Raw genomic sequence first — 10139 nt, 5'->3', positions numbered from 1 at the left:
TACACTACACAATACAATGTACAATACACTATCCACTACACTGTACACTACACCATACACTACACTATGCTATACACCATAAACTGCACTACACTATAGACTAAACTATAAACTAGAGAACAGTATACACTACACTAGGCGATACACTACATTATACACTACAGTTTACACTACAGTTTACACTACACTATACATTACACTACACTATACAGTAAACTGTACAATACACTATTCTATACAGTACACTGTACACTACACTACATAGAACACTGTACACTACACTTTACAGTACGCTTTACACTACACTACACAGTACACTGTATGCCTCACTATACACTACACTGCACTATACAGTACACTCTACAACACACTATGCACTACACTATACACTACACTATAAACTAGACTACAGTAGGCCATGCCCTTTCTCCTTTGAGTGGGCGGGGCTTAGGGCTAGACCGGAAGTGGTCATATGGGTCTGTTCAGGATCTCTCTCATTCAATTTTGCCCAAACAGTCCTGAGCAGCCCAAAATACGAAATTTTTCACATTCCAATGGGGGGATAGGTAAAATTTGATGAGAGAGGGCCTGGGTGACGCAGTGAGTAAATCATCCGACATTCATATACATATATACATATATATAAGGAGAGAGAGAGAGAGAGAGAATGGGTGGCGCAGTGAGTAAGTCATCCGATTTTCATATATACATATATAACAATGAGTTTACATCTACTGGCTTCATCTATTGCCCTCCACCTAGGTGTTGGAAATTGCCCTGGCCGGGATTTGAACCATGGTCTCCTGCGCGAAATTCGGATGACTTACTCTCTGCGCCATCCAGCCTCTCTCTCTCTCTCTCTCTCTCTCTCTCTCTCTCTCTCTCTCTCTCTCTATATATATATATATATATATATATATATATATATATATATATATATATATATATGTGTGTGTGTGTGTGTCTATAGATGTGTATATATGTATCTCTCTCTCTATATATGTATGTATTTATGTATCTCTCTCTCTCCATATATATATATATATATGTCTATGTATATATATATATACATATATATATTTCTATATATAATAAGTATCTCCCCCCCCTCGCTATCTCTCTCTCTATATATATACATATATATGTATATATATATGTATGTATCTCTCTCTCTCTCTCTATATATATATATATATATATATATATGTGTGTGTGTGTGTGTGTGTGTGTCTGTCTATAGATGTGTGTATATGTATCTCTCTATATATATATATGTGTGTGTATTTATGTATCTCTCTCGCTCCATATATATATATATATGTCTATGTATATATATATATATATACATATATATATATATATATATAAGTATCTCCCCCCCTCGCTATCTCTCTCTCATATATATGTATATATATATATGTATGTATCTCTCTCGCTCTCTCTCTATATATACATATATATATATATATATGTGTGTATGTATGTATCTCTCTCTCTATCTCTCTCTCTATATATATACATATATATGTATATATGTATCTCTCTCTAGAAATATATGTATACAGGGTGTGCAGAATCATTAGGCAAGTTGTATTTTTGAGGATTATTTTATTATTGAGCAACATCTATGTTCGCAATGAACACAAAAGACTCATAAATATCAAAACTGAATATTTTTGGAAGTTGGAGTGGGGCTCTTTTTAGTATTAGTATCTTAGGAGGATATCTGTGTGAGCAGGTGACTATTACTATGCATAATTATTAGGCAACTTAACAAAAAACAAATATATATCCATTTCACTCATTTATTTTCACCAGGGAAACCAATATAACAACTCAAAATTTACAAATATACATTTCTGGCATTCAAAACAAAACAAAAACAAATCAGTGACCAATATAACCACCATTCTTTGTGAGGACACTCAAAAGCCTGCCATCCATAGATTCTGTCAGTGTCTTGATCTGTTCACGATCAACATTGCGTGCAGCAGCAACCACAGCCTCCCAGACACTGTTCAGAGAGGTGTACTGTTTTCACTCCCTGTAGATCTCACATTTGATGAGGGACCACAGGTTCTCTATGGGGTTAAGATCAGGTGAACAAGGAGGCCATGTCATTATTTTGTCTTCTTTTAGACCTTTTCTGGCCAGCCACGCAGTGGAGTACTTGGATGCGTGTGATGGAGCATTGTCCTGCATGAAAATCATGTTCTTCTTGAACGAGGCTGACTTCTTCCTGTACCACTGCTTGAAGAAGGTGTCTTCCAGAAACTGGCAGTAGGACTGGGAGTTGAGCTTGACTCCATCCTCAACCCGAAAAGGTCCCACTAGCTCATCTTTGATGATACCAGCCCATACCAGTATCCCACCTCCACCTTGCTGGCGTCTGAGTCGGAGTGGAGCTCTCTGCCCTGTACTGATCCAGCCACGGGCCCATCCATCTGTTCCATCAAGACTCATCAAAAATCAGAAATGATATTTCTTGGCCCAGTCTTGACGTTTTATCTTGTGTGTCTTGTTCAGTGGTGGTCGTTTTTCAGTCTTCCTTACCTTGGTCATGTCCCTGAGTATTGCACACCTTGTGCTTCTTGGCACTCCAGTGATGTTGCAGCTCTGAAATATGGCAAAACTGGTGACCAATGGTATCTTGGCAGCTTCACGCTTGATTTTCCTCAGTTCATGGGCAGTTATTTTGCGCCTTGTTTTTTCAACACGCTTCTTGCGACCCTGTTGACTATTTTGAATGAAACGCTTGATTGTTCGATGATCACGCCTCAAAAGCTTGGCAATTTTAAAAGAGCTGCATTCCTCTGCAAGACATCTCACTATTTTTGACTTTTCAGAGTCCGTCAAATCTCTCTTCTGACCCATTTTGCCAAAAGAATGGAAGTTGCCTAATAATTATGCACACCTGATATAGGGTGTTGATGTCATTAGACCACACCCCTTCGCATTACAGAGATGCACATCACCTGATATGCTTAATTGGTAGTAGGCTTTCAAAGCATGTACCGGTTGGAGTAGAACATGATGTGATCAAAATACTCATTTGCCTAATAATTCTGCACACACTGTATATGTATCTCTCTCTCTCTCTCTCTCTCTCTCTCTCTCTCTCTCTCAATATATATATATATATATATATATATATATATATTAGGGCTGTCAATTGATTAAAAAAAATTACCTAATTAATCTCACAATTTTCTGTTATTAATCGCAATAATCATGATTACATATTGTTGCATTTTTTCAATTAAAAACACAAGACTGCAAACAAAAATAATTATGTTCATGCAGAATAAACACAAAGAATGTGCAACTGAATTCAAAGTCTGTTTTTAATATTATTCTGTAAACTTGAACAGCTTATCTCCTGTGATGTAACAATCATTCGTCATCAATGACTAATAGTCTTCTTCCTTGTATATGCTGATAGAAATAATAATCCACCCAGGCCTAAAGGGTAAAGTGCAGGAATGAAAAACTAAAAATGTTAATAAAAATAAGACATCAGCCAGCTTACAAGGCAATCCAAACTGAAAATAACTGTAATTTATAAATGAAATTAACTACAGTATGTGTCCCATAATCATGCCCTTCTTTATAAAAAAAAAAAAAAGGCAATGCAAACATAATAGAACATGGAGAAGTGTTGCTGAAAGGGCAGAATGTTGAACATTTTTCACTAGTGATATCCCTTCCTTACACTTACATGCCGGCTATTGCTTCTTTACTCGGAGCCAGTTACTGAGGCAGACCAATCTGTTAACATTATCAGGGGACAAGGAAGTTCGCTTCTTTTGAATGACATGGCCTGAGAGTGAAAACAACTGCTCACAAGGCACTGTAGTTGCAGGGGTTGACAAATACTTGCATGCAACAGACGCCAGTCTGAGATGTGCTCCTTCCCTCTTTGTAGTGGACAACCACCCATCTCCATTTTGGGCTCTGCTTTATATGCTCGACAGACTCCTCTTCTTCCTCTGTATCTGTATCTGAAGAACCCAGCAAGCTGATGGACATCCTTTTCTTCTTTGGTGATGGTTCCTCTGTTGTGTGAGCAGATGTTTGGGGTTCATGAGCCTCCCCCATCATTAGGTCATGTATTGAAGCCCACACCTCACTCCTTTCATCTTTGGGAAGACACTTCAAGTCTTTGAATCTTGCGTCATCTTCAGCCAGGTCAGGTTAGTGTTGTCCCTTCGTTGAGCTAGGTCAGTGGTAAACACCTTTTTGAATTTCACAACATAGACTGGGTCATTGTCTGAAGGCTCCATCACTCTGAACAAATGGCGCAAGGCTGGCAACACCAAGGAACAAGAGACATACTGCTCCCCGCCCAGCAGTTCAGTGACATATCTGCAATAACAAGCACAAAATGTTTTTTAAAAGTCATTTTTATTAACTACTTTTACAAAAAACTCACTACATTCCAGTCTGTGTTACCAACCTCATGTGAGGACAGAGCTAGAAAACAGATATGTAATGACAGCCAGACAGACAGACAAAGAAAGAAAGAAAGAAGGCACACACAGGAAGATAAAACCACAAATAGACCGTGTAATATACCTGCAAGGCTCAAGTAGTTCTTCCAGCTTTTGGAGTTTGGAAAGCTCCTGGTCAGTCAACATGGCAATCTTGCTCTTTTGCTGTGCCAGGGTAGTATCCAGGGGAGATTTATTTCTCTGAATCCGCTTTATCATCTCCAAGGTGGAGTTCCACCGTGTGGAAATGTCCTGGACGAGTGATTCTTCCTTAATTCCGTGTGCAATTTGCTGTTCCTTTAATTCCTGAGCGTTTGCTGGACTGTGCTTGAAGTGTCCAACGGTCACATTTGGCAAGAACACTTTCAAATCCGCTATCTTGAAGGGAAACCATAATCGTTCTCTGCAGAATGTGGGCTGTGCAGGGCAAGTGTTCGAATGGAAGCAGTCTCGCGGCTGCAACCATATTACGAGCGCTGTCAGTGCCAAGGGTAGTCAACTTCTCCTTGATGTTCCATTCGTTCGCAACTTCTAAAAAATGGTCAGCACAAGCCTCAGCATAGTGTCGTTCTTCAGTTTTTCTAACAGTTAGAGCAACGGATTGCAGAGTCCAGTGGTCTCCTGTCAGAGCGATATCACTCGCTTGTACAAACATGCTGGTCCACCGTGCCCTCTCGTCCTCATACAAAGTGTGCAGTTTCGACGTGATTGTTCCTCTGGAGGGTGGATTATAAGAGCTATCTCCAGATGCAGTGTGAATGACTTCTGTCAGACCATCATCCTCTACTATGTTAACTGGTCAACAATTTTTAGCTATCCAGGTAACCAATGAAGTGGTTATTTTTTCACTCACGGGTTTTGTTATTAGGCCTCAAATACCACACTCAAGCAGTGTTGTTTGGCGAGGTCCCGTAGAATTACATTCACTTTGATGCTTTGCTTTTAGGTGATAAGTTAGAGATGAACTACTTCAAAGCCTGCAGATTACTCTCGTTTTATTTAAAGTGCCATCTGGCAACTTCCTGAAGTGGAAGTTTCCGTCCAAAAGTCCTTGGTTGTCATCTTGACCCATATTTTAACAACTGTCTAAAGCGCGGTTTGGAGAATGCTAGCCCAGAAAGTGGAAAAAAAAGCTTCTTCTTCTTCTTCCCTTTTTTAATGGCGGGTCGCAAACAACTTTTAGGTGCATACCGCCACCTACTGTGAAAAAACTCCCTTAGCCACCACAGAAAGTAAACAAAACTGCTTTAATGTCGTTATTAATGTTTTAACGCATTATATTTTTATATTAATCTCCAAAATAAACGCGTTAAATTTGACAGCACTAGTATATATATATATATATATATATATATACATATATATATATGTATATATGTATCTCTCTCTCTTTATGTGTGTATATATATATATATATATATATATATATATGTGTGTGTGTGTGTGTGTATCTCTCTCCCTATATATGTTTATATTTGTATATATGTATCTCTCTCCTTATATAGATGTATATGTATATATGTATATATCTATCTCTCTATATGTATATGTATATATATGTGTGTATATATATATATGTATCTCTTTCTCTCTATATATATCTCTAAGTACATGTGTATTTCTCTCGCTACATGCATCTATACATATATATATGTATCTCTCTCTCTCTCTCTCTCTCTCTATATATATATATATATATATATATATGTGTGTGTGTGTGTGTGTGTGTGTGTGTGTGTGTATATTGCCATGCCTGCTCCACCTGCACCAGTACGCTCCATTTCACCAGCCTACTGATCACCGGTCCTATGACTGCATTACCTCTGTTCCATGTCATCGGATTTTACCGGCCGCCTCTCCTCATCAACTTGACAAGTCACTCCTGTCTACGTAAGCCTTCAGCACACTGCAGATCTTTGTTTTGTCGCCTGCCCTGGAACAACGAGTTGGCAGGCAGGAGTCGATGATGGCGGATTTATTAAGACATCTACAGATCCAACATCACCCGCTGTCAGCTGCTAGCAGTAGTCCGGCTCCAACTCCTGTAGCTGTTCCAGCTGCGCTAAATTGATCAACTGCCTCTCCAGTATGGCTCCCAGAGGTCTATTATGGTGATTCATCCGGCTGTGCGGGATTCCTTTTCTTTCTTACCACCCAGAGCTGCAGGATGGTGAATGTATCGCCACAGTCATCTCTCTCCTGTGAGGTTGGGCACTTTAATGGGCTACAGCGGTCTGGAGTGTAGGTGGTGAGGCTCTCTCTTCTTACACACATTTCTTAACATTGTCCTGCAGAGGAAAGGAGGTGCCGTCGGGAGAGGGGTCTGTGCATGTACTGTGGAGTCTGACTTCCGGTTACCACTCCGAGTCCATTGGACAGGCTGAGCGCACGAACCAGTTCCTGGTTCCTGCCCTGGGCGGAGTACACCCAGAATTCTCTGCGGAACGCCTCTACCAGTCTGACACCTTTCCAGTGTGTGCTGGGGCGTCAGCCCCCATTGAGTCCCTGGATCCCAGATCTGGAGGGGGGTCCAGGCCGTTGATGAGTGGTTTTGCCTGGCTGAACGGGTTTGGGAGACCACTCATGTCCAGCTGCGTCGGGCGGTTCACCATCAGAAGATCCAGGCGGATTGAAGACAGTCGGAGTCTCCAGTGTTCCGGCAAGGGGATCGGGCCTGGCTCTCCACTAGGGACCTCCATCTCCGGCTGCCTTGTCGGAAGCTGAGTCCTCGCTTCATCGGCCCCTTTAAGATCCTTCAGAGGGTCAGCGAGGTTACATATACTCTCCAACTTCCATCACACTTTCGTATCTCACCGCTTTTTCATGTCACCCTCCTCAAACCGGTGATCAGAGGTCCCCTCACTGATGCTGTTCCACCAGATGATCCTCCTCTGGCCCTGGAGGTTGAGGGGACTGTGGCACATTTGGCCCGGTCCCTGCTGGATTCCAGGCGTCACCGGGGGCGCCTTGAATTCTTGGTAGACTGGGAGGGGTATGGTTCTGAGGAGCGGAGTTGGGTCTCTTGTGGGGATGTCCTGGACCCTGATCTCATCCGGGAGTTCCACCAGGTTCATCCGAAACGCCCTGCTCCTCGGCCTAGGGGTTGTCCTCCTGGTGGGCAGCACGGCACATCGGGGGTTGCACCTCGGTGCTCCGCCTGCACCAGTACGCTCCACTTCACCAGCCTACTGATCACCGGTCCTAAGAATGCATTACCCAGGATTCCGTTGTTCCATCTCGTCGAACTTGTATACATATATATATATATATATATATATTTAACTTGTCCTGTCCAGCATTATAGCAAGCAAAATGATAATCTGGTTGCTGTATCGTGCTGAACAAATTTGTTCTGCCAAGGGGAGGCCTATGGGTAAGGCTCCTCTTTATGATTTGATTTATTTATTTATTTATTTATTTACTTTGAATCACGGAATCTATGTAATCTTGCTGGACCTGACCGGAGGGGACAGAAAAAGATGGAAAATAGCAAAAAGATGCAAAAGGGAAAGAAGAAAGGAGACAAAAACATCACAGACAGAAGGAAACAACCCTTCAATCCACACCATCACCAGACAACAAACTGTTACACCTGTACATAAACACACCAGAAATTTTCCTACAACTTTTACAAAAACAAAAGCAGAAACACACACACACACACACACACAAACAGAGCTGCTAGTCATTAAGAGTTTTTAAATAATAACCAAATCAAAAAGACATATCATGACAGTAGCATAACAGCGAGGAGATACTAACTCACAGGAAAAATAAAAAGAAGAATTATGTCTTAGTATACAAACCCACTGGACAACTCAGTGACTGTGTCAGCATGCAGAGGATGAGGAAGAGGAGTGATCAGTGATGAAGAGTGGTGAGTGAGATCGTGCAAATGCAGCCATGCCTCTAAGGAGGTCAGAGGCAGACCAGGGCAGCCCAGAGACCTGGGCCATCAGCAGCAGCCCCGGAGTACTAACCCAAGCTACTCCACCATGAAGACGACTCCAGCCCCACGCGAAGGGCGGCAGAGGAGAGCCCCAGCAAGAGCCCCCCACGGTCTTGGGGCACAGGTCCCAATGGGCCAAGATCGGCAGCCGCCGGCCCCGCCAGGGACCAACCACCCAGGGCAGCCCAAGCGAAGGGCCCAGGGACCCAGGAGCCCAGAGGCGACCGCCCCACCCCCCCAAAGACCAGGCAGGACCCCCCAGACAGCCACCCGGTGTGGGCCAGCACACACCACGATGTTCCAGCCGCAACACTCCGGGAACCAGGGTGCCATCCACCCCCTCCCCCCACCCCCCACCTACTCCAATCTGCACCCCATATAACCCCACACTCACACCCTCCCCTGTCCCGTACCCACAAGCACTCACCTGGCCACTCACATCACACATAACCCACCCACCATGCCCCGTGGAGGACACCCCAGGCAGACCGGCGGACAGCTAACCCCATGCACACTCCCCCAACCCAGCACCCACAGGGCCAGGTTGGGTCCCACCCCGGGACCCACCCCGAGGCAACCACCTCCCCCCGCTCCCTCCCCACTCCTGACTGTTTATTTAGTGTGTGTTGTGTGCAATTAAAATTGAGGGGCAGTGACCACAATGAGCCCGGAGCCGGGCCACCTAAGTGGGCCTGCCCGACATGCACCGCATGCCATGCCCCCCAGGTGTTGTTTGTGTGTTGTGTTTCTTGTGTTTTGGTGTCTCGGTGCAATTAAAACTGAGAGGCGAGTCGCCATGGGGTGCATCCAAGGAGACCACTGAATGGCCCCCTCTTCTCCACCCCGCATGGCTCCACGCCTCCCAACTCCCTACATGTGTGTGTGTGTGTGTGTGTGAGAGAGAGAGAGAGACAGAGAGAGCAGGAAATAAGAGGAGTTCAGGGATGTAAGTCCAGAGGGAAGTTTGCATCCCTCTGGATGTTGAGCCTCTAGTGGCATTAGGCACCCCCGCTCCCCAGGAGGACCCCAGGGCAAGACAGGCCAGGAGAGGCCACCCACCACGACCGGGCCACTCAGGGACCACAGCCAATGAGCCGCCACCGACCCCAGAAGGTACCCTTCCCCCCTCCACAGCCTCCCCCAAGTGCACTTTACCCCGCCCCAACCACACACAGAAACACATGCACACACCTATTTCCTTGCACACTCTCGCATGCATGCCTCCTCAGCCCCACCCAGCACACAACATACAACCCTCCCACTCTCACTCCCCAGACACACTCCCACTCATCCTAGTCCATGCATATGCACACAAACATACCCCACACCCACACAAACATCATCCAAAGCATAGACACACACACAACATACAAGCATCCTTGTCTCACACCCCAGCACCTCCCCCTATAATCCCCCGAATCCCACTCAGCCTCCTTCAAACCCCTACACCCCTCCTGTCCCCGGGCCATGCCCTGGGTCCCAGGGCGGCAACCAGACACCAAGGCATGAACCAACCAACACCATGGCACCACATCCGGGCAGCCTCAGACCCCAGGTACATTCAGACCCCACCACCCCAGAGGGAGAAGGACCACCCCCAGGCACCAGAGCCCAGAACCCCCGCCCTGCGTATCCCAGAATAGCCCGGCCCCCCGGCCCAGGACCGACACCCACCGACCCAGGCATCACCAGTGGCCTCA

This window comes from Melanotaenia boesemani, chromosome 9 (assembly GCF_017639745.1).
Source record: "Melanotaenia boesemani isolate fMelBoe1 chromosome 9, fMelBoe1.pri, whole genome shotgun sequence".
Taxonomy (NCBI): Eukaryota; Metazoa; Chordata; class Actinopteri; order Atheriniformes; family Melanotaeniidae; genus Melanotaenia; species Melanotaenia boesemani.
The sequence above is the reverse complement of the archived record's forward strand: the minus strand, read 5'-3'. Positions refer to the sequence as shown.